The sequence below is a fragment of the Pleurodeles waltl genome, chromosome 3_1 (genome assembly GCF_031143425.1).
Source record: "Pleurodeles waltl isolate 20211129_DDA chromosome 3_1, aPleWal1.hap1.20221129, whole genome shotgun sequence".
Classification (NCBI taxonomy): domain Eukaryota; kingdom Metazoa; phylum Chordata; class Amphibia; order Caudata; family Salamandridae; genus Pleurodeles; species Pleurodeles waltl.
Window position 1 is genome coordinate 1,582,479,185 of NC_090440.1, and position 22,869 is coordinate 1,582,502,053.

Sequence of the window (22,869 nt, forward strand, 5' to 3'; positions counted from 1 at the left end):
TTCCTCCTCGCTCCTCGTCTGTAATCTTCTTCTGTACTCTTCTTTTCCCCGTCTTCTCTCTTCTTCTGTGTGCTTCTCAGCCTCTCCTGTCGCCTCTCTTCTTCCTCATCTTCTTCTGTGGTCTTCTGCCCTCTGTTCTTTGTTTTCTGTATCTTCTTCTGTGTTCTTCTGTGTTCTTCTGTTCTTCCGGTCTTCCTTTCTTCTGTTCCTCTGTTCTTCCGGTCTTCTGTTCTTCTGTTCTTCTGTTCTTCCGGTCTTCTGTTCTTCTGTTCTTCCGGTCTTCTGTTCTTCTGTTCTTCTTTCTTCTATCTTCTATCTTCGGCTCTTTTGCCTCCTCGGTCTTCTTCTCCCGCGCCTGCCCTTCTGCTCCTGCCTCATCCCCCTCCCTCACTCGCATCCCTCTCTCTATCTCCCCTATCTAACCCGTTCACTATCTACCTCCCTCACTCCTCCTATCTACCTATCTCTCTATCTCTCTATCCCACAATCTAACTCCCTCACTCTCCACCTCCTCCTATCTTCCTATCTCTCTATCTATTTCTCTATCTATCGATTTCTCTATCTATCTATTTTCTCTATCTATTTCTCTATCTCTCCCCCCCTCCCGCCACCCCCTCTATTACCTATCTTCCTATCCTCTCACTCTATCTCTCACCCTCACCCGCCTCTACAACCCCCCCTCCCCTATCTTCACAACCCTACTACTATCTTTCTCCCTAATCTCCTAAACCTCCTAACACTCACCCCCCTCCACCCTTAAACCCCCCTCCCCCAGCTCTTCTCACTCTACCTGTCCCCCCCTCCCTCGCGCTTTCCCGCCGCGACCTCCTGCACGCCCCCCGCCCCCAAACTCCCATTCGCCCCCAGCTGACCCATCCCCCCCCCTCCTACCTCATATGGCGGCCGCTGCGCGACAGTGGTAGCGACCCTTGACCCAAGGGTAGGTCGCTCCCCCTGCCGCTGCAGCTCCTCCAGCTCCTCCAGGTTCCTGAGTTCCTGAGACCCACCTCACAGTAAGTACCCACCACCTCCCAGCCCCTCGCTCTGCCCCGCGCTACTCACCCTCTCTCCTGCTCCTGCTTCTTTTCTTCTTTTCTTCTTCTCTGTTCTTCCTCCTCGCTCCTCGTCTGTAATCTTCTTCTGTACTCTTCTTTTCACCGTCTTCTCTCTTCTTCTGTGTGCTTCTCAGCCTCTCCTGTCGCCTCTCTTCTTCCTCATCTTCTTCTGTGGTCTTCTGCCCTCTGTTCTTCGTTTTCTGTATCTTCTTCTGTGTTCTTCTGTGTTCTTCTGTGTTCTTCTGTGTTCTTCTGTTCTTCCGGTCTTCCTTTCTTCTGTTCTTCTGTTCTTCCGGTCTTCTGTTCTTCTGTTCTTCCGGTCTTCTGTTCTTCTGTTCTTCCGGTCTTCCGTCTTCTGTTCTTCTGTTCTTCTGTTCTTCTGTCTTCTATCTTCTATCTTCGGCTCTTCTGCCTCCTCGGTCTTCTTCTCCCGCGCCTGCCCTCCTGCTCCTGCCTCATCCCCCTCCCTCACTCGCATCCCCCTCTCTATCTCCCCTATCTAACCCGTCCACTATCTACCTCCCTCACTCCTCCTATCTACCTATCTCTCTATCTCTCTATCCCACAATCTAACTCCCTCACTCTCCACCTCCTCCTATCTTCCTATCTCTCTACCTATTTCTCTATCTATCGATTTCTCTATCTATCTATTTTCTCTATCTATTTCTCTATCTCTCCCCCCCTCCCGCCACCCCCCTCTATTACCTATCTTCCTATCCTCTCACTCTACCTCTCACCCTCACCCGCCTCTACAACCCCCCCCCTATCTTCACAACCCTACCCCTATCTTTCTCCCTAATCTCCTAAACCTCCTAACACTCACCCCCCTCCACCCTTAAACCCCCCCTCCCCCAGCTCTTCTCACTCTACCTGTCCCCCCCCTCCCTCGCGCTTTCCCGCCGCGACCTCCTGCACGCCCCCGCCCCCCAGCTCCCATTCGCCCCCAGCTGACCCCTCCCCCCCTCCTACTTCATATGGCGGCCGCTGTGCAACAGTGGTAGCGACCCTTGACCCAAGGGTAGGTCGCTCCCCCTGCCGCTGCAGCTCCTCCAGCTCCTCCAGGTTCCTGAGTTCCTGAGACCCACCTCACAGTAAGTACCAACCACCTCCCAGCCCCTCGCTCTGCCCCGGGCTACTCACCCTCTCTCCTGCTCCTGCTTCTTTTCTTCTTTTCTTCTTCTCTGTTCTTCCTCCTCGCTCCTCGTCTGTAATCTTCTTCTGTACTCTTCTTTTCCCCATCTTCTCTCTTCTTCTGTGTGCTTCTCAGCCTCTCCTGTCGCCTCTCTTCTTCCTCATCTTCTTCTGTGGTCTTCTGCCCTCTGTTCTTCGTTGTCTGTATCTTCTTCTGTGTTCTTCTGTGTTCTTCTGTGTTCTTCTGTGTTCTTCTGTTCTTCCGGTCTTCCTTTCTTCTGTTCTTCTGTTCTTCCGGTCTTCTGTTCTTCTGTTCTTCCAGTCTTCTGTTCTTCTGTTCTTCCGGTCTTCTGTTCTTCTGTTCTTCTGTCTTCTATCTTCTATCTTCGGCTCTTCTGCCTCCTCCGTCTTCTTCTCCCCGCGCCTGCCCTCCTGCTCCTGCCTCATCCCCCTCCCTCACTCGCATCCCCCTCTCTATCTCCCCTATCTAACCTGTTCACTATCTACCTCCCTCACTCCTCCTATCTACCTATCTCTCTATCTCTCTATCCCACTATCTAACTCCCTCACTCTCCACCTCCTCCTATCTTCCTATCTCTCTATCTATCGATTTCTCTATCTATTTTCTCTATCTATTTCTCTATCTCTCCCCCCCTCCCGCCACCCCCTCTATTACCTATCTTCCTATCCTCTCACTCTACCTCTCACCCTCACCCGCCTCTACAACCCCCCCTCCCCTATCTTCACAACCCTACTCCTATCTTTCTCCCTAATCTCCTAAACCTCCTAACACTCACCCCCCTCCACCCTTAAACCCCCCTCCCCCAGCTCTTCTCACTCTACCTGTCCACCCCTCCCTCGCGCTTTCCCACCGCGACCTCCTGCACGCCCCCGCCCCCAAACTCCCATTCGCCCCCAGCTGACCCATCCCCCCCCTCCTACCTCATATGGCGGCCGCTGCGCGACAGTGGTAGCGACCCTTGACCCAAGGGTAGGTCGCTCCCCCTGCCGCTGCAGCTCCTCCAGGTTCCTGAGTTCCTGAGACCCACCTCACAGTAAGTACCCACCACCTCCCAGCCCCTCGCTCTGCCCCGCGCTACTCACCCTCTCTCCTGCTCCTGCTTCTTTTCTTCTTTTCTTCTTCTCTGTTCTTCCTCCTCGCTCCTCGTCTGTAATCTTCTTCTGTACTCTTCTTTTCCCCGTCTTCTCTCTTCTTCTGTGTGCTTCTCAGCCTCTCCTGTCGCCTCTCTTCTTCCTCATCTTCTTCTGTGGTCTTCTGCCCTCTGTTCTTCGTTTTCTGTATCTTCTTCTGTGTTCTTCTGTGTTCTTCTGTTCTTCCGGTCTTGCTTTCTTCTGTTCTTCTATTCTTCCGGTCTTCTGTTCTTCTGTTCTTCCGGTCTTCTGTTCTTCTGTTCTTCTGTCTTCTATCTTCTATCTTCGGCTCTTCTGCCTCCTCCGTCTTCTTCTCCCCGCGCCTGCCCTCCTGCTCCTGCCTCATCCCCCTCCCTCACTCGCATCCCCCTCTCTATCTCCCCTATCTAATCCGTTCACTATCTACCTCCCTCACTCCTCCTATCTACCTATCTCTCTATCTCTCTATCCCACTATCTAACTCCCTCACTCTCCACCTCCTCCTATCTTCCTATATCTCTATCTATTTCTCTATCTATCTATTTTCTCTATCTATTTCTCTATCTCTCCCCACCTCCCGCCACCCCCTCTATTACCTATCTTCCTATCCTCTCACTCTACCTCTCACCCTCACCCTCCTCTACAACCCCCCTCCCCTATCTTCACAACCCTACTCCTATCTTTCTCCCTAATCTCCTAAACCTCCTAACACTCACCCCCTCCACCCTTAAGCCCCCCTCCCCCAGCTCTTCTCACTCTACCTGTCCCCCCCTCCCTCGCGCTTTCCCGCCGTGACCTCCTGCACGCCCCACCCCCCAGCTCCCATTCGCCCCCAGCTGACCCCTCCCCCCCTCCTACCTCATATGGCGGCCGCTGCGCGACAGTGGTAGCGACCCTTGACCCAAGGGTAGGTCGCTCCCCCTGCCGCTGCAGCTCCTCCAGCTCCTCCAGGTTCCTGAGTTCCTGAGACCCACCTCACAGTAAGTACCCCCCACCTCCCAGCCCCTCGCTCTGCCCCGCGCTACTCACCCTCTCTCCTGTTCCTGCTTCTTTTCTTCTTTTCTTCTTCTCTGTTCTTCCTCCTCGCTCCTCGTCTGTAATCTACTTCTGTACTCTTCTTTTCCCCGTCTTCTCTCTTCTTCTGTGTGCTTCTCAGCCTCTCCTGTCGCCTCTCTTCTTCCTCATCTTCTTCTGTGGTCTTCTGCCCTCTGTTCTTTGTTTTCTGTATCTTCTTCTGTGTTCTTCTGTGTTCTTCTGTTCTTCCGGTCTTACTTTCTTCTGTTCTTCTGTTCTTCCGGTCTTCTGTTCTTCTGTTCTTCTGTTCTTCCGGTCTTCTGTTCTTCTGTTCTTCTGTCTTCTATCTTCTATCTTCGGCTCTTCTGCCTCCTCCGTCTTCTTCTCCCCGCGCCTGCCCTCCTGCTCCTGCCTCATCCCCCTCCCTCACTCGCATCCCCCTCTCTATCTCCCCTATCTAACCCGTTCACTATCTACCTCCCTCAATCCTCCTATCTACCTATCTCTCTATCTCTCTATCCCGCTATCTAACTCCCTCACTCTCCACCTCCTCCTATCTTCCTATCTCTCTATCTATTTCTCTATCTATCTATCTATCTATCTATTTTCTCTATCTATTTCTCTATCTCTCCCCCCTCCCGCCACCCCCTCTATTACCTATCTTCCTATCCTCTCACTCTACCTCTCCCCCTCACCCGCCTCTTCAACCCCCCCTCCCCTATCTTCACAACCCTACTCCTATCTTTCTCCCTAATCTCCTAAACCTCCTAACACTCACCCCCCTCCACCCTTAAACCCCCCTCCCCCAGCTCTTCTCACTCTACCTGTCCCCCCTCCCTCTCGCTTTCCCGCCGCGACCTCCTGCACGCCCCCGCCCCCCAGCTTCCATTCGCCCCCAGCTGACCCCTCCCCCCCCTCCTACCTCATATGGCGGCCGCTGCGCGACAGTGGTAGCGACCCTTGACCCAAGGGTAGGCCACTCCCCCTGCCACTGCAGCTCCTCCAGCTCCTCCAGGTTCCTGAGTTCCTGAGACCCACCTCACAGTAAGTAAACCCCACCTCCCAGCCCCTCGCTCTGCCCCGCGCTACTCACCCTCTCTCCTGCTTCTTTTCTTCTTTTCTTCTTCTCTGTTCTTCCTCCTCGCTCCTCGTCTGTAATCTTCTTCTGTACTCTTCTTTTCCCCGTCTTCTCTCTTCTTCTGTGTGCTTCTCAGCCTCTCCTGTCGCCTCTCTTCTTCCTCATCTTCTTCTGTGGTCTTCTGCCCTCTGTTCTTCGTTTTCTGTATCTTCTTCTGTGTTCTTCTGTGTTCTTCTGTGTTCTTCTGTTCTTCCGGTCTTCCTTTCTTCTGTTCTTCTGTTCTTCTGTTCTTCCGGTCTTCTGTTCTTCTGTTCTTCTGTCTTCTATCTTCTATCTTCGGCTCTTCTGCCTCCTCCGTCTTCTTCTCCCCGCGCCTGCCCTCCTGCTCCTGCCTCATCCCCCTCCCTCACTCGCATCCCCCTCTCTATCTCCCCTATCTAACCCGTTCACTATCTACCTCCCTCACTCCTCCTATCTACCTATCTCTCTATCTCTCTATCCCACTATCTAACTCCCTCACTCTCCACCTCCTCCTGTCTTCCTATCTCTCTATCTATTTCTCTATCTATCGATTTCTCTATCTATCTATTTTCTCTATCTATTTCTCTATCTCTCCCCCCCTCCCGCCACCCCCTCTATTACCTATCTTCCTATCCTCTCACTCTACCTCTCACCCTCACCAGCCTCTACAACCCCCCTCCCCTATCTTCACAACCCTACTCCTATCTTTCTCCCTAATCTCCTAAACCTCCTAACACTCACCCCCTCCACCCTTAAACCTCCCTCCCCCAGCTCTTCTCACTCTACCTGTCCCCCCCTCCCTTGCGCTTTCCCGCCGCGACCTCCTGCATGCCCCGTCCCCCAGCTCCCATTCGCCCCCAGCGGACCCCCCCCTCCTACCTCATATGGCAGCCGCTGCGCGACAGTGGTAACGACCCTTGACCCAAGGGTAGGTCGCTCCCCCTGCTGCTGCAGCTCCTCCAGCTCCTCCAGGTTCCTGAGTTCCTGAGACCCACCTCACAGTAAGTACCCCCCACCTCCCAGCCCCTCGCTCTGCCCGCGCTACTCACCCTCTCTCCTGCTCCTGCTTCTTTTCTTCTTCTCTGTTCTTCCTCCTCGCTCCTCGTCTGTAATCTTCTTCTGTACTCTTCTTTTCCCCGTCTTCTCTCTTCTTCTGTGTGCTTCTCAGCCTCTCCTGTCGCCTCTCTTCTTCCTCATCTTCTTCTGTGGTCTTCTGCCCTCTGTTCTTTGTTTTCTGTATCTTCTTCTGTGTTCTTCTGTGTTCTTCTGTTCTTCCGGTCTTCCTTTCTTCTGTTCCTCTGTTCTTCCGGTCTTCTGTTCTTCTGTTCTTCTGTTCTTCCGGTCTTCTGTTCTTCTGTTCTTCCGGTCTTCTGTTCTTCTGTTCTTCTTTCTTCTATCTTCTATCTTCGGCTCTTTTGCCTCCTCGGTCTTCTTCTCCCGCGCCTGCCCTTCTGCTCCTGCCTCATCCCCCTCCCTCACTCGCATCCCCCTCTCTATCTCCCCTATCTAACCCGTTCACTATCTACCTCCCTCACTCCTCCTATCTACCTATCTCTCTATCTCTCTATCCCACAATCTAACTCCCTCACTCTCCACCTCCTCCTATCTTCCTATCTCTCTATCTATTTCTCTATCTATCGATTTCTCTATCTATCTATTTTCTCTATCTATTTCTCTATCTCTCCCCCCCTCCCGCCATCCCCTCTATTACCTATCTTCCTATCCTCTCACTCTACCTCTCACCCTCACCCGCCTCTACAACCCCCCTCCCCTATTTTCACAACCCTACTCCTATCTTTCTCCCTAATCTCCTAAACCTCCTAACACTCACCCCCCTCCACCCTTAAACCCCCCTCCCCCAGCTCTTCTCACTCTACCTGTCCCCCCCTCCCTCGCGCTTTCCCGCCGCGACCTCCTGCACGCCCCCGCCCCCAAACTCCCATTCGCCCCCAGCTGACCCATCCCCCCCCTCCTACCTCATATGGCGGCCACTGCGCGACAGTGGTAGCGACCCTTGACCCAAGGGTAGGTCGCTCCCCCTGCCGCTGCAGCTCCTCCAGCTCCTCCAGGTTCCTGAGTTCCTGAGACCCACCTCACAGTAAGTACCCACCACCTCCCAGCCCCTCGCTCTGCCCCGCGCTACTCACCCTCTCTCCTGCTCCTGCTTCTTTTCTTCTTTTCTTCTTCTCTGTTCTTCCTCCTCGCTCCTCGTCTGTAATCTTCTTCTGTACTCTTCTTTTCACCGTCTTCTCTCTTCTTCTGTGTGCTTCTCAGCCTCTCCTGTCGCCTCTCTTCTTCCTCATCTTCTTCTGTGGTCTTCTGCCCTCTGTTCTTCGTTTTCTGTATCTTCTTCTGTGTTCTTCTGTGTTCTTCTGTGTTCTTCTGTTCTTCCGGTCTTCCTTTCTTCTGTTCTTCTGTTCTTCCGGTCTTCTGTTCTTCTGTTCTTCCGGTCTTCTGTTCTTCTGTTCTTCCGGTCTTCCGTCTTCTGTTCTTCTGTTCTTCTGTTCTTCTGTCTTCTATCTTCTATCTTCGGCTCTTCTGCCTCCTCGGTCTTCTTCTCCCGCGCCTGCCCTCCTGCTCCTGCCTCATCCCCCTCCCTCACCCGCATCCCCCTCTCTATCTCCCCTATCTAACCCGTCCACTATCTACCTCCCTCACTCCTCCTATCTACCTATCTCTCTATCTCTCTATCCCACAATCTAACTCCCTCACTCTCCACCTCCTCCTATCTTCCTATCTCTCTACCTATTTCTCTATCTATCGATTTCTCTATCTATCTATTTTCTCTATCTATTTCTCTATCTCTCCCCCCCTCCCGCCACCCCCTCTATTACCTATCTTCCTATCCTCTCACTCTACCTCTCACCCTCACCCGCCTCTACAACCCCCCCCCTATCTTCACAACCCTACCCCTATCTTTCTCCCTAATCTCCTAAACCTCCTAACACTCACCCCCCTCCACCCTTAAACCCCCCTCCCCCAGCTCTTCTCACTCTACCTGTCCCCCCCCTCCCTCGCGCTTTCCCGCCGCGACCTCCTGCACGCCCCCGCCCCCCAGCTCCCATTCGCCCCCAGCTGACCCCTCCCCCCCTCCTACTTCATATGGCGGCCGCTGCGCAACAGTGGTAGCGACCCTTGACCCAAGGGTAGGTCGCTCCCCCTGCCGCTGCAGCTCCTCCAGCTCCTCCAGGTTCCTGAGTTCCTGAGACCCACCTCACAGTAAGTACCAACCACCTCCCAGCCCCTCGCTCTGCCCCGGGCTACTCACCCTCTCTCCTGCTCCTGCTTCTTTTCTTCTTTTCTTCTTCTCTGTTCTTCCTCCTCGCTCCTCGTCTGTAATCTTCTTCTGTACTCTTCTTTTCCCCATCTTCTCTCTTCTTCTGTGTGCTTCTCAGCCTCTCCTGTCGCCTCTCTTCTTCCTCATCTTCTTCTGTGGTCTTCTGCCCTCTGTTCTTCGTTGTCTGTATCTTCTTCTGTGTTCTTCTGTGTTCTTCTGTGTTCTTTTGTGTTCTTCTGTTCTTCCGGTCTTCCTTTCTTCTGTTCTTCTGTTCTTCCGGTCTTCTGTTCTTCTGTTCTTCCAGTCTTCTGTTCTTCTGTTCTTCCGGTCTTCTGTTCTTCTGTTCTTCTGTCTTCTATCTTCTATCTTCGGCTCTTCTGCCTCCTCCGTCTTCTTCTCCCCGCGCCTGCCCTCCTGCTCCTGCCTCATCCCCCTCCCTCACTCGCATCCCCCTCTCTATCTCCCCTATCTAACCTGTTCACTATCTACCTCCCTCACTCCTCCTATCTACCTATCTCTCTATCTCTCTATCCCACTATCTAACTCCCTCACTCTCCACCTCCTCCTATCTTCCTGTCTCTCTATCTATCGATTTCTCTATCTATTTTCTCTATTTCTCTATCTCTCCCCCCTCCCGCCACCCCCTCTATTACCTATCTTCCTATCCTCTCACTCTACCTCTCACCCTCACCCGCCTCTACAACCCCCCCTCCCCTATCTTCACAACCCTACTCCTATCTTTCTCCCTAATCTCCTAAACCTCCTAACACTCACCCCCCTCCACCCTTAAACCCCCCTGCCCCAGCTCTTCTCACTCTACCTGTCCCCCCCCTCCCTTGCGCATTCCCGCCGCGACCTCCTGCACGACCCCGCCCCCAGCTCCCATTCGCCCCCAGCTGACCCCTCCCCCCCCTCCTACCTCATATGGCGGCCGCTGCGCGACAGTGGTAGCGACCCTTGACCCAAGGGTAGGTCGCTCCCCCTGCCGCTGCAGCTCCTCCAGCTCCTCCAGGTTCCTGAGTTCCTGAGACCCACCTCACAGTAAGTACCCCCCACCTCCCAGCCCCTCGCTCTGCCCCGCGCTACTCACCCTCTCTCCTGCTCCTGCTTCTTTTCTTCTTTTCTTCTTCTCTGTTCTTCCTCCTCGCTCCTCGTCTGTAATCTTCTTCTGTACTCTTCTTTTCCCCGTCTTCTCTCTTCTTCTGTGTGCTTCTCAGCCTCTCCTGTCGCCTTTCTTCTTCCTCAACTTCTTCTGTGGTCTTCTGCCCTCTGTTCTTCGTTTTCTGTATCTTCTTCTGTGTTCTTCTGTGTTCTTCTGTGTTCTTCTGTTCTTCCGGTCTTCCTTTCTTCTGTTCTTCTGTTCTTCCGGTCTTCTGTTCTTCTGTTCTTCCGGTCTTCTGTTCTTCTGTTCTTCCGGTCTTCTGTTCTTCTGTTCTTCTGTTCTTCTGTCTTCTATCTTCTATCTTCGGTTCTTCTGCCTCCTTCGTCTTCTTCTCCCCGCGCCTGCCCTCCTGCTCCTGCCTCATCCCCCTCCCTCACTCGCATCCCCCTCTCTATCCCCCCTATCTAACCCGTTCACTATCTACCTCCCTCACTCCTCCTATCTACCTATCTCTCTATCTCTCTATCCCACTATCTAACTCCCTCACTCTCCACCTCCTCCTATCTTCCTATCTCTCTATCTATTTCTCTATCTATCGATTTCTCTATCTATCTATTTTCTCTATCTATTTCTCTATCTCCGACCCCCCTCCCGCCACCCCCTCTATTACCTATCTTCCTATCCTCTCACTCTACCTCTCACCCTCACCAGCCTCTACAACCCCCCTCCCCTATCTTCACAACCCTACTCCTATCTTTCTCCCTAATCTCCTAAACCTCCTAACACTCACCCCCTCCACCCTTAAACCTCCCTCCCCCAGCTCTTCTCACTCTACCTGTCCCCCCTCCCTCGCGCTTTCCCGCCACGACCTCCTGCACGCCCCCGCCCCCCAGCTCCCATTCGCCCCCAGCTGACCCCTCCCCCCCCTCCTACCTCATATGGCGGCCGCTGCGTGACAGGGGTAGCGACCCTTGACCCAAGGATAGGTCGCTCCCCCTGTCGCTGCAGCTCCTACAGCTCCTCCAGGTTCCTGAGTTCCTGAGACCCACCTCACAGTAGTACCCCCCACCTCCCAGCCCCTCGCTTTGCCCCGCGCTACTCACCCTCTCTCCTGCTCCTGCTTCTTTTCTTCTTTTCTTCTTCTCTGTTCTTCCTCCTCGCTCCTCGTCTGTAATCTTCTTCTGTACTCTTCTTTTCCCCGTCTTCTCTATTCTTCTGTGTGCTTCTCAGCCTCTCCTGTCGCCTCTCCTCTTCCTCATCTTCTTCTGTGGTCTTCTGCCCTCTGTTCTTCGTTTTCTGTATCTTCTTCGGTGTTGTTCTGTGTTGTTCTGTGTTCTTCTTTTCTTCCGGTCTTCCTTTCTTCTGTTCTTCTGTTCTTCCGGTCTTCTGTTCTTCTGTTCTTCCGGTCTTCTGTTCTTCTGTTCTTCTGTCTTCTATCTTCTATCTTCGGCTCTTCTGCCTCCTCCGTCTTCTTCTCCCCGCGCCTGCCCTCCTGCTCCTGCCTCATCCCCCTCCCTCACTTGCATCCCCCTCTCTATCTCCCCTATCTAACCTGTTCACTATCTACCTCCCTCACTTCTCCTATCTACCTATCTCTCTATCTCTCTATCCCACTATCTAAGTCCCTCACTCTCCACCTCCTCCTATCTTCCTATCTCTCTATTTCTCTATCTATCGATTTCTCTATCTATTTCTCTATCTCTCCCCCCCTCCCGCCACCCCCTCTATTACCTATCTTCCTATCCTCTCACTCTACCTCTCACCCTCACCCGCCTCTACAACCCCCCTCCCCTATCTTCACAACCCTACTCCTATCTTTCTCCCTAATCTCCTAAACCTCCTAACACTCACCCCCCTCCACCCTTAAACATCCCTCCCCCAGCTCTTCTCACTCTACCTGTCCCCCCCTCCCTCGCGCTTTCCCGCCGCGACCTCCTGCACGCCCCCGCCCCCCAGCTCCCATTCGCCCCCAGCTGACCCCTCCCCCCCCCCTTCTACCTCATATGGCGACCGCTGCGCGACAGTGGTAGCGACCCTTGACCCAAGGGTAGGTCGCTCCCCCTGCCGCTGCAGCTCCTCCAGGTTCCTGAGTTCCTGAGACCCACCTCACAGTAAGTACCCCCCACCTCCCAGCCCCTCGCTCTGCCCCGCGCTACTCACCCTCTCACCTGCTCCTGCTTCTTTTCTTCTTTTCTTCTTCTCTGTTCTTCCTCCTCGCTCCTCGTCTGTAATCTTCTTCTGTACTCTTCTTTTCCCCGTCTTCTCTCTTCTTCTGTGTGCTTCTCAGCCTCTCCTGTCGCCTCTCTTCTTCCTCATCTTCTTCTGTGGTCTTCTGCCCTCTGTTCTTCGTTTTCTGTATCTTCTTCTGTGTTCTTCTGTGTTCTTCTGTTCTTCCGGTCTTCCTTTCTTCTGTTCTTCTGTTCTTCCGGTCTTCTGTTCTTCTGTTCTTCCGGTCTTCTGTTCTTCTGTTCTTCTGTTCTTCTGTCTTCTATCTTCGGCTCTTCTGCCTCCTCCGTCTTCTTCTCCCCGCACCTGCCCTCCTGCTCCTGCCTCATCCCCCTACCTCACTCGCATCCCCCTCTCTATCTCCCCTATCTAACCTGTTCACTATCTACCTCCCTCACATCTCCTATCTACCTATCTCTCTATCTCTCTATCCCACTATCTAACTCCCTCACTCTCCACCTCCTCCTATCTTCCTATCTCTCTATCTATTTCTCTGTCTATCGATTTCTCTATCTATCTATTTTCTCTATCTATTTCTCTATCTCTCCCCCCTCCCACCACCCCGTCTATTACCTATCTTCCTATCCTCTCACTCTACCTCTCACCCTAACCCGCCTCTACAACCCCCCTCCCCTATCTTCACAACCCTACTCCTATCTTTCTCCCTAATCTCCTAAACCTCCTAACACTCACTCCCCTCCACCCTTAAACCCCCTCTCCCAGCTCTTCTCACTCTACCTGTCCCCCTCTCCCTCGCGCTTTCCCGCCGCGACCTCCTGCACGCCCCCGCCCCCCAGCTCCCATTCGCCCCCAGCTGACACCTCCCCCCCTCCTACCTCATATGGCGGCCGCTGCGCGACAGTGGTAGCGACCCTTGACCCAAGGGTAGGTCGCTCCCCCTGCCGCTGCAGCTCCTCCAGCTCCTCCAGGTTCCTGAGTTCCTGAGACCCACCTCACAGTAAGTACCCCCCACCTCCCAGCCCCTCGCTCTGCCCCGCGCTACTCACCCTCTCTCCTGCTTCTTTTCTTCTTCTCTGTTCTTCCTCCTCGCTCCTCGTCTGTAATCTTCTTCTGTACTCTTCTTTTCCCCGTCTTCTCTCTTCTTCTGTGTGCTTCTCAACCTCTCCTGTCGCCTCTCTTCTTCCTCATCTTCTTCTGTGGTCTTCTGCCCTCTGTTCTTCGTTTTCTGTATCTTCTTCTGTGTTCTTCTGTGTTCTTCTGTTCTTCCGGTCTTCCTTTCTTCTGTTCTTCTGTTCTTCCGGTCTTCTGTTCTTCTGTTCTTCCGGTCTTCTGTTCTTCTGTTCTTCCGGTCTTCTGTTCTTCTGTTCTTCTGTTCTTCTGTTCTTCTGTCTTCTATCTTCTATCTTCGGCTCTTCTGCCTCCTCCGTCTTCTTCTCCCCGCGCCTGCCCTCCTGCTCCTGCCTCATCCCCCTCCCTCACTCGCATCCCCCTCTCTATCTCCCCTATCTAACCTGTTCACTATCTACCTCCCTCACTTCTCCTATCTACCTATCTCTCTATCTCTCTATCCCACTATCTAACTCCCTCACTCTCCACCTCCTCCTATCTTCCTATCTCTCTATCTATTTCTCTATCTATCGATTTCTCTATCTATCTATTTTCTCTATCTATTTCTCTATCTCTCCCCCCTCCCGCCACCCCCTCTATTACCTATCTTCCTATCCTCTCACTCTACCTCTCACCCTCACCGCCTCTACAACCCCCCTCCCCTATCTTCACAACCCTACTCCTATCTTTCTCCCTAATCTCCTAAACCTCCTAACACTCACCCCCCTCCACCCTTAAACCCCCCTCCCCCAGCTCTTCTCACTCTACCTGTCCCCCCTCCCTTGCGCTTTCCCGCCGCGACCTCCTCCCCCAGCTCCCATTCGCCCCCAGCTGACCCCTCCCCCCCCTCCTACCTCATATGGCGGCTGCTGCGCGACAGTGGTAGCGACCCTTGACCCAAGGGTAGGTCGCTCCCCCTGCCGCTGCAGCTCCTCCAGCTCCTCCAGGTTCCTGAGTTCCTGAGACCCACCTCACAGTAAGTACCCCCCACCTCCCAGCCCCTCGCTCTGCCCCGCGCTGCTCACCCTCTCTCCTGCTCCTGCTTCTTTTCTTCTTTTCTTCTTCTCTGTTCTTCCTCCTCGCTCCTCGTCTGTAATCTTCTTCTGTACTCTTCTTTTCCCCGTCTTCTCTCTTCTTCTGTGTGCTTCTCAGCCTCTCCTGTCGCCTCTCTTCTTCCTCATCTTCTTCTGTGGTCTTCTTCCCTCTGTTCTTCGTTTTCTGTATCTTCTTCTGTGTTCTTCTGTGTTCTTCTGTTCTTCCGGTCTTCCGTTCTTCTGTTCTTCTGTTCTTCCGGTCTTCTGTTCTTCTGTTCTTCCGGTCTTCTGTTCTTCTGTTCTTCCGGTCTTCTGTTCTTCTGTTCTTCTGTTCTTCTGTCTTCTATCTTCTATCTTCGGCTCTTCTGTCTCCTCCGTCTTCTTCTCCCCGCGCCTGCCCTCCTGCTCCTGCCTCATCCCCCTCCCTCACTCGCATCCCCCTCTCTATCCCCCCTATCTAACCCGTTCACTATCTACCTCCCTCACTCCTCCTATCTACCTATCTCTCTATCTCTCTATCCCACTATCTAACTCCCTCAGTCTCCACCTCCTCCTATCTTCCTATCTCTCTATCTATTTCTCTATCTATCGATTTCTCTATCTATCTATTTTCTCTATCTATTTCTCTATCTCTCCCCCCTCCCGCCACCCCCTCTATTACCTATCTTCCTATCCTCTCACTCTACCTCTCACCCTCACCCGCCTCTACAACCTCCCCTCCCCTATCTTCACAACCCTACTCCTATCTTTCGCCCTAATCTCCTAAACCTCATAACACTCACCCCCCTCCACCCTTAAACCCCCCTCGCCCAGCTCTTCTCACTCTACCTGTCCCCCCCTTCCCTCGCGCTTTCCCGCCGCGACCTCCTGCACGCCCCCGCCCCCCAGCTCCCATTCGCCCCCAGCTGACCCCTCCCCCCTCCTACCTCATAAGGCGGCCGCTGCGCGACAGTGGTAGCGACCCTTGACCCAAGGGTAGGTCGCTCCCCCTGCCGCTGCAGCTCCTCCAGCTCCTCCAGGTTCCTGAGTTCCTGAGACCCACCTCACAGTAAGTACCCCCCCACCTCCCAGCCCCTCGCTCTGCCCCGCGCTACTCACCCTCTCTCCTGCTTCTTTTCTTCTTCTCTGTTCTTCCTCCTCGCTCCTCGTCTGTAATCTTCTTCTGAACTCTTCTTTTCCCCGTCTTCTCTCTTCTTCTGTGTGCTTCTCAGCCTCTCCTGTCGCCTCTCTTCTTCCTCATCTTCTTCTGTGGTCTTCTGCCCTCTGTTCTTCGTTTTCTGTATCTTCTTCTGTGTTCTTCTGTGTTCTTCTGTTCTTCCGGTCTTCCTTTCTTCTGTTCTTCTGTTCTTCCGGTCTTCTGTTCTTCTGTTCTTCTGTTCTTCTGTCTTCTATCTTCTATCTTCGGCTCTTCTGCCTCCTCCGTCTTCTTCTCCCGCGCCTGCCTTCCTGCTCCTGCCTCATCCCCCTCCCTCACTAGCATCCCCCTCTCTATCTCCCCTATCTAACCCGTTCACTATCTACCTCCCTCACTCCTCCTATCTACCTATCTCTCTATCTCTCTATCCCACAATCTAACTCCCTCACTCTCCACCTCCTCCTATCTTCCTCTCTCTCTATCTATTTCTCTATCTATCGATTTCTCTATCTATCTATTTTCTCTATCTATTTCTCTATCTCTCCCCGCTCCTGCCACCCCCTCTATTACCTATATTCCTATCCTCTCACTCTACCTCTCACCGTCACCCGCCTCTACAACCCCCATCCCCTATCTTTACAACCCTACTCCTATCTTTCTCCCTAATCTCCTAAACCTCCTAACACTAACCCCCCTCCACCCTTAAGCCCCCCTCCCCCAGCTCTTCTCACTCTACCTGTCCCCCCCTCCCTCGCGCTTTCCCGCCGCGACCTCCTGCACGCCCCCGCCCCCCAGCTCCCATTCGCCCCCAGCTGACCCCTCCCCCCCCTCCTACCTCATATGGCGGCCGCTGCGCGACAGTGGTAGCGACCCTTGACCCAAGGGTAGGTCGCTCCCCCTGCCGCTGCAGCTCCTCCAGCTCCTCCAGGTTCCTGAGTTCCTGAGACCCACCTCACAGTAAGTACCACCCACCTCCCAGCCCCTCGCTCTGCCCCGCGCTACTCACCCTCTCTCCTGCTCCTGCTTCTTTTCTTCTTTTCTTCTTCTCTGTTCTTCCTCCTCGCTCCTCGTCTGTAATCTTCTTCTGTACTCTTCTTTTCCCCGTCTTCTCTCTTCTTCTGTGTGCTTCTCAGCCTCTCCTGTCGCCTCTCTTCTACCTCATCTTCTTCTGTGGTCTTCTTCCCTCTGTTCTTCGTTTTCTGTATCTTCTTCTGTGTTCTTCTGTGTTCTTCTGTGTTCTTTTGTGTTCTTCTGTGTTCTTCTGTTCTTCCGGTCTTCCTTTCTTCTGTTCTTCTGTTCTTCCGGTCTTCTGTTCTTCTGTTCTTCCAGTCTTCTGTTCTTCTGTTCTTCCGGTCTTCTGTTCTTCTGTCTTCTATCTTCTATCTTCGGCTCTTCTGCCTCCTCCGTCTTCTTCTCCCCGCGCCTGCCCTCCTGCTCCTGCCTCATCCCCCTCCCTCACTCGCATCCCCCTCTCTATCTCCCCTATCTAACCCGTTCACAATCTACCTCCCTCACTCCTCCTATCTACCTATCTCTCTATCTCTCTATCCCACTATCTAACTCCCTCACTCTCCACCTCCTCCTATCTTCCTATCTCTCTATCTATTTCTCTATCTATCTATTTTCTCTATCTATTTCTCTATCTCTCCCCCCCTCCCGCCACACCCTCTATTACCTATCTTCCTATCCTCTCACTCTACCTCTCACCCTCACCCGCCTCTACAACCCCCCTCCCCTATCTTCACAACCCTACTCCTATCTTTCTCCCTAATCTCCTAAACCTCATAACACTCATCCCCCTCCACCCTTAACCCCCCTCCCCCAGCTCTTCTCACTCTACCTGTCCCCCCCTCCCTCGCGCTTTCCCGCCGCGACCTCCTGCACGCCCCCGCGCCCAGCTCCCATTCGCCCCCAGCTGACCCCTCCCCCCCTCCTACCTCATATGGCGGCCGCTGCTCGACAGTGGTAGCGACCCTTGACCCAAGGGTAGGTCGCTCCCCCTGCCGCTGCAGCTCCTCCATCTCCTCCAGGTTCCTGAGTTCCTGAGACCCACCTCACAGTAAGTACCTCCCAGCCCCTCGCTCTGCCCCGCGCTACTCACCCTCTCTCCTGCTTCTTTTCTTCTTCTCTGTTCTTCCTCCTCGCTCCTCGTCTGTAATCTTCTTCTGTACTCTTCTTTTCCCCGTCTTCTCTCTTCTTCTGTGTGCTTCTCAGCCTCTCCTGTCGCCTCTCTTCTTCCTCATCTTCTTCTGTGGTCTTCTGCCCTCTGTTCTTTGTTTTCTGTATCTTCTTCTGTGTTCTTCTGTGTTCTTCTGTTCTTCCGGTCTTCCTTTCTTCTGTTCTTCTGTTCTTCTGTTCTTCCGGTCTTCTGTTCTTCTGTTCTTCTGTTCTTCTGTCTTCTATCTTCTATCTTCGGCTCTTCTGCCTCCTCCGTCTTCTTCTCCCCGCGCCTGCCCTCCTGCTCCTGCCTCATCCCCCTCCCTCACTCGCATCCCCCTCTCTATCTCCCCTATCTAACCCGTTCACTATCTACCTCCCTCACTCCTCCTATCTACCTATCTGTCTATCTCTCTATCCCACTATCTAACTCCCTCACTCTCCACCTCCTCCTATCTTCCTATCTCTCTATCTATTTCTCTATCTATCGATTTCTCTATCTATTTCTCTATCTCTCCCCCCCTCCCGCCACCCCCTCTATTACCTATCTTCCTATCCTCTCACTCTACCTCTCACCCTCACCCGCCTCTACAACCCCCCTCCCCTATCTTCACAACCCTACTCCTATCTTTCTCCCTAATCTCCTAAACCTCCTAACACTCACCCCCCTCCACCCTTAAACCCCCCTCCCCCAGCTCTTCTCACTCTACCTGTCCCCCCCTCCCTTGCACTTTCCCGCCGTGACCTTCTGCACGCCCCCGCCCCCCAGCTCCCATTCGCCCCCAGCTGACCCCTCCCCCTCTCCTACCTCATATGACGGCCGCTGCGCGACAGTGGTAGCGACCCTTGACCCAAGGGTAGGTCGCTCCCCCTGCCGCTGCAGCTCCTCCAGCTCCTCCAGGTTCCTGAGTTCCTGAGACCCACCTCACAGTAAGTACCCCCCCACCTCCCAGCCCCTCGCTCTGCCCCGCGCTACTCACCCTCTCTCCTGCTCCTGCTTCTTTTCTTCTTTTCTTCTTCTCTGTTCTTCCTCCTCGCTCCTCGTCTGTAATTTTCTTCTGTACTCTTCTTTTCCCCGTCTTCTCTCTTCTTCTGTGTGCTTCTCAGCCTCTCCTGTCGCCTCTCTTCTTCCTCATCTTCTTCTGTGGTCTTCTGCCCTCTGTTCTTCATTTTCTGTATCTTCTTCTGTGTTCTTCTGTGTTCTTCTGTGTTCTTCTGATCTTCCGGTCTTCCTTTCTTCTGTTCTTCCGGTCTTCTGTTCTTCTGTTCTTCCGGTCTTCTGTTCTTCTGTTCTTCTGTTCTTCTGTCTTCTATCTTCTATCTTCGGCTCTTCTGCCTCCTCCGTCTTCTTCTCCCCGCGCCTGCCCTCCTGCTCCTGCCTCATCCCCCTCCCTCACTCGCATCCCCCTCTCTATCTCCCCTATCTAACCCGTTCACTATCTACCTCCCTCACTCCTCCTATCTACCTATCTCTCTATCTCTCTATCCCACTATCTAACTCCCTCACTCTCCACCTCCTCCTATCTTCCTATCTATCTATCTATCTATCTATCTATCTATCTATCTATCTATCTATCTATCTATCTATCTATCTATCTATTTCTCTATCTATCTATTTCTCTATCTATCTATTTTCTCTATCTATCTATTTCTCTATCTCTCCCCCCCTCCCGCCACCCTCTCTATTACCTATCTTCCTATCCTCTCACTCTACCTCTATCTTCACAACCCTACTCCTATCTTTCTCCCTAATCTCCTAAACCTCCTAACACTCACCCCCCTCCACCCTTAAACCCCCCTCCCCAGCTCTTCTCACTCTACCTGTCCCCCCTCCCTCGCGCTTTCCCGCAGCGTCCTCCTGTACGCCCCCGCCCCCCAGCTCCCATTCGCCCCCAGCTGACCCCTCCCCCCCCTCCTACCTCATATGGCGGCTGCTGCGCGACAGTGGTAGCGACCCTTGACCCAAGGGTAGGTCGCTCCCCCTGCCGCTGCAGCTCCTCCAGCTCCTCCAGATTCCTGAGTTCCTGAGACCCACCTCACAGTAAGTACCCCCCCACCTCCCAGCCCCTCGCTCTGCCCCGCGCTACTCACCCTCTCTCCTGCTCCTGCTTCTTTTCTTCTTTTCTTCTTTTCTTCTTCTCTGTTCTTCCTCCTCGCTCCTCGTCTGTAATCTTCTTCTGTACTCTTCTTTTCCCCGTCTTCTCTCTTCTTCTGTGTGCTTCTCAGCCTCTCCTGTCGCCTCTCTTCTTCCTCATCTTCTCCTGTGGTCTTCTGCCCTCTGTTCTTCGTTTTCTGTATCTTCTTCTGTGTTCTTCTGTGTTCTTCCGGTCTTCCTTTCTTCTGTTCTTCTGTTCTTCCGGTCTTCTGTTCTTCTGTTCTTCTGTTCTTCTGTCTTCTATCTTCTATCTTCGGCTCTTCTGCCTCCTCCGTCTTCTTCTCCCCGTGCCTGCCCTCCTGCTCCTGCCTCATCCCCCTCCCTCACTCGCATCCCCCTCTCTATCTCCCCTATCTAACCCGTTCACTATCTACCTCCCTCACTCCTCCTATCTACCTATCTCTCTATCTCTCTATCCCACTATCTAACTCCCTCACTCTCCACCTCCTCCTATCTTCCTATCTCTCTATCTATTTCTCTATCTATCAATTTCTCTATCTATCTATTTTCTCTATCTATTTATTTCTCTATCTCTCCCCCCCTCCCGCCACCCCCTCTATTACCTATCTTCCTATCCTCTCACTCTACCTCTCACCCTCACCCGCCTCTACAACCCCCCTCCCCTATCTTCACAACCCTACTCCTATCTTTCTCCCTAATCTCCTAAACCTCCTAACACTCACCCCCCTCCACCCTTAAACCCCCCTCCCCCAGCTCTTCTCACTCTACCTGTCCCCCCCTCCCTTGCACTTTCCCGCCGTGACCTTCTGCACGCCCCCGCCCCCCAGCTCCCATTCGCCCCCAGCTGACCCCTCCCCCTCTCCTACCTCATATGACGGTCGCTGCGCGACAGTGGTAGCGACCCTTGACCCAAGGGTAGGTCGCTCCCCCTGCCGCTGCAGCTCCTCCAGCTCCTCCAGGTTCCTGAGTTCCTGAGACCCACCTCACAGTAAGTACCCCCCACCTCCCAGCCCCTCGCTCTGCCCCGCGCTACTCACCCTCTCTCCTGCTCCTGCTTCTTTTCTTCTTTTCTTCTTCTCTGTTCTTCCTCCTCGCTCCTCGTCTGTAATTTTCTTCTGTACTCTTCTTTTCCCCGTCTTCTCTCTTCTTCTGTGTGCTTCTCAGCCTCTCCTGTCGCCTCTCTTCTTCCTCATCTTCTTCTGTGGTCTTCTGCCCTCTGTTCTTCATTTTCTGTATCTTCTTCTGTGTTCTTCTGTGTTCTTCTGTGTTCTTCTGATCTTCCGGTCTTCCTTTCTTCTGTTCTTCCGGTCTTCTGTTCTTCTGTTCTTCCGGTCTTCTGTTCTTCTGTTCTTCTGTCTTCTATCTTCTATCTTCGGCTCTTCTGCCTCCTCCGTCTTCTTCTCCCCGCGCCTGCCCTCCTGCTCCTGCCTCATCCCCCTCCCTCACTCGCATCCCCCTCTCTATCTCCCCTATCTAACCCGTTCACTATCTACCTCCCTCACTCCTCCTATCTACCTATCTCTCTATCTCTCTATCCCACTATCTAACTCCCTCACTCTCCACCTCCTCCTATCTTCCTATCTATCTATCTATCTATCTATCTATCTATCTATCTATCTATCTATCTATCTATCTATCTATCTATCTATCTATCTATTTCTCTATCTATCGATTTCTCTATCTATTATCTCTATCTATCTATTTCTCTATCTCTCCCCCCCTCCCGCCACCCCCTCTATTACCTAACTTCCTATCCTCTCACTCTACCTCTCACCCTCACCCGCCTCTACAACCCCCCTCCCCTATCTTCACAACCCTACTCCTATCTTTCTCCCTAATCTCCTAAACCTCCTAACACTCACCCCCCTCCACCCTTAAACCCCCCTCCCCCAGCTCTTCTCACTCTACCTGTCCCCCCCCTCCCTCGCGCTTTCCCGCCGCGACCTCCTGCACTCCCCCGCCCCCCCAGCTCCCATTTGCCCCCAGCTGACCCCTCCCCCTCTCCTACCGCATATGGCGGCCGCTGCGCGACAGTGGTAGCGACCCTTGACCCAAGGGTAGGTCGCTCCCCCTGCCGCTGCAGCTCCTCCAGCTCCTCCAGGTTCCTGAGTTCCTGAGACCTACCTCACAGTAAGTACCCCCCCACCTCCCAGCCCCTGGCTCTGCCCCGCGCTACTCACCCTCTCTCCTGCTCCTGCTTCTTTTCTTCTTTTCTTCTTCTCTGTTCTTCCTCCTCGCTCCTCGTCTGTAATCTTCTTCTGTACTCTTCTTTTCCCCGTCTTCTCTCTTCTTCTGTGTGCTTCTCAGCCTCTCCTGTCGCCTCTCTTCTTCCTCATCTTCTTCTGTGGTCTTCTGCCCTCTGTTCTTCGTTTTCTGTATCTTCTTCTGTGTTCTTCTGTGTTCTTCTGTGTTCTTCTGTTCTTCCTGTCTTCCTTTCTTCTGTTCTTCTGTTCTTCCGGTCTTCTGTTCTTCTGTTCTTCCGGTCTTCTGTTCTTCTGTTCTTCTGTTCTTCTGTCTTCTATCTTCTATCTTCTATCTTCGGCTCTTCTGCCTCCTCCGTCTTCTTCTCCCCGCGCCTGCCCTCCTGCTCCTGCCTCATCCCCCTCACTCACTCGCATCCCCCTCTCTATCTCCCCTATCTAACCCGTTCAATATCTACCTCCCTCACTCCTCCTATCTACCTATCTCTCTATCTCTCTATCCCACTATCTAACTCCCTCACTCTCCACCTCCTCCTATCTCTCTATCTATTTCTCTATCTATCGATTTCTCTATCTATCTATTTTCTCTATCTATCTATTTCTCTATCTCTCCCCCCCTCCGGCCACCCCCTCTATTACCTATCTTCCTATCCTCTCACTCTACCTCTCACCCTCACCCGCCTCTACAACCCCCCCTCCCCTATCTTCACAACCCTACTCCTATCTTTCTCCCTAATCTCCTAAACCTCCCAACACTCACCCCCCTCCACCCTTAAACCCCCCTCCCCCAGCTCTTCTCACTCTACCTGTCCCCCCCCTCCCTCGCGCTTTCCCGCCGCGACCTCCTGCACGCCCCGCCCCCCAGCTCCCATTCGCCCCCAGCTGACCCCTCCCCCCCCTCCTACCTCATATGGCGGCCGCTGCGCGACAGTGGTAGCGACCCTTGACCCAAGGGTAGGTCGCTCCCCCTGCCGCTGCAGCTCCTCCAGCTCCTCCAGGTTCCTGAGTTCCTGAGACCCACCTGACAGTAAGTACCCCCCACCTCCCAGCCCCTCGCTCTGCCCCGCGCTACTCACCCTCTCTCCTGCTCCTGCTTCTTTTCCTCTTTTCTTCTTTTCTTCTT